Source organism: Elaeis guineensis, chromosome 14 (assembly GCF_000442705.2).
Source record: "Elaeis guineensis isolate ETL-2024a chromosome 14, EG11, whole genome shotgun sequence".
Classification (NCBI taxonomy): domain Eukaryota; kingdom Viridiplantae; phylum Streptophyta; class Magnoliopsida; order Arecales; family Arecaceae; genus Elaeis; species Elaeis guineensis.
The window spans coordinates 31,660,559-31,662,774 of NC_026006.2; the positions used below are offsets into that span (position 1 = coordinate 31,660,559).

General features: G+C 34.6%; 1 non-coding gene across 1 annotated transcript; it reads left to right on the top strand.

The window, feature by feature from the left end:
• Positions 1 to 201: 201 nt before the first annotated feature.
• On the top strand, positions 202 to 308 carry LOC140853886 (small nucleolar RNA R71). The gene has a single exon (XR_012137028.1). It is a non-coding gene; the product is annotated as a small nucleolar RNA R71 (small nucleolar RNA).
• The last annotated feature ends 1,908 nt before the right edge of the window (positions 309 to 2,216 follow it).

A 2,216-nucleotide genomic window follows, 5' to 3' on the forward strand; every position in this document is an offset into this window, starting at 1 on the left:
ATTCCTCCTCTTGAAGGTGTAGCTTTATCAGGTTTCCTAGTTGTTTCCCACTGTAAATTTTTCTCGGCTAGGTCTTCTAAGAATTGCCAAGCTTCAGTAGTTTCTTTGTCCATAAATTGGCCTTGGCACATGGACTCTAGCATAGTTCTTGAGTTTGAATCTAACCCCTCATAGATGATCTGGCATAGTCTCCAAGTTTCTATTCCATGGTGTGGGTATTGGGTCAAAAGATTCTTGAAACGATCAAAGTACTTCCAAAATGATTCACCAGCTAGTTGGTAAAATTGATTTATTTCATTCCTAATCCTAGCTATTTTATGATGGGGGAAATACTTTTTCAAAAATATTCTCACAAAGCCCTCCCAGGTAGTGACAGAATGGTTTGGCAGACTATAAAGCCACTTCTTAGCATTATCCTTAAGGACAAAGTTGATTAATCTAAGTTTGACCTCATCCTCTGTTAATTGCAGTTTCATGGTTGCACATACCTCCTCAAATTCTCTATTAAATATATAAGTATCCTCTAATCCTGTGAATTTTGGAAGCATATTTATAATTTGAGGTTTGATTTCAAAATTGTTAGCTGTGGGTTGTGGCAACCTGATACAAGATGGTTGGATGGAGCCAACTGGATAACACAAATCCTTAAGGGTCATGGGTTGGATTGGTTCAGCCATTGGAACAACAGAAATTGACTCAATTCTAACTAGACGACCCGACACTCTTCTCCACACACGAGGTGTACGGTTCTCGATGTTTATACAATTTTTTTTTATAAAATTTTTATGTATAAGAAAAAGAAAGAAAAGAGAAAAAGTTCTAAAGAAAAGATCCTAAGGAGTCCTAAATCTAAAGAAAAGTAACCAAATTAATTTAAATTTTAATAATTTTTTTTTTTTTTTCAAACAAGTGAAACAATAAATTAAACTCAATCTATCCTAGGGTTAACCTAAATCTAGACAGCTCCTAACTGTTCCAAGATGACCCTTCAAGCCTTCCAAGTGGAGATTGATCAACTAGTTAGCCAGGTAAGTATAAGAGGTGGGAGGTTCACTCATCGTTGCCTTTCTAGACACCAAACGAGTTGGCCAGGCCAGCAACTGAACCAATTTAACAAACCACCCTCAGGGACTTGCCTAGACACCAACTAATCAAACAACTCAAACTTGGTAGAACTCTTAGGGTTCCTTATCCTATTGAGCTTGAATTCCTTAAGGTTGACGTCTAATTGATTTTAAGATTAAAGGTCTAGGTAATGCAATATGATGGAGATGGTTTTTGGGCTAAGAAAGGGTAATAAAATCCCCACCTTATCTTGTTAATGGGTTGATGCCCTTAGATTAATTATGAAAATGCAAATGCAAATAAACAAGATGACCAAGAATGTAAAAGATTTTAATTTAGAATTTTTTTTTTATTTTGATATTTTACTTCACGATTATGAAATGTCTTTTATTTTATTTTATTTTATTTTATTTTATTTTATTTATTTTTTTTTGTGATTAAGTAAATTCAAATGTTAGGTCTAAAAGGAAAAATAATTAACTAAAATAATAAAAGAGAAATTAGAAGCATACCTGAGTTTTTCAGTAATCACCAACTAAATCTAGAAACCTAAAGGAAAAAGAAAGAGAGTTATAAAGCACGAAGAACAAATATTTGAAAATAATTTAAAATGCCAAATCCCCGGCAACGGCGCCAAAAACTTGATGTGCAAATCTTAAAATTTATAAATAAAATTGCAAGTGCACAGTGTGCAGAGTAGCACGACCAGCGAGTACGGGTTGATCCCACAGAGACTTGATTTAAAAATAATTTTCATATCTATGCTCAAGCGAGCTTTAACGAAAATCGAAAATCGAAAGTTGTTTGCTAAAGACAATAAGACTAAGGATCTAGGGTTTTTGAATCCACTAGATCTAGATTAGGAAATTCTACCTAGAATTTTTCTTATTGATCCTAACGACTACTCCTCTTGTCTTTCCCAAGCATAGATTATGAAGGGACTAAGGCCCAACGATAACCCATCAAGATTCTTTACAAGGGAGTAGTAACTAGGATCCCTTAGGGTTCTCTCCTCCTATGCACTGAATCAAGCATGAACTATGAAGGGATTCTGACCCAACTGTAGTTCATCAAAAATTTTTGGCAAAAGAGGAAGAAAAAGAAACCCTAAGAAAAAGAAAGAACCCTATGTAAAACCCCTACTCATGATC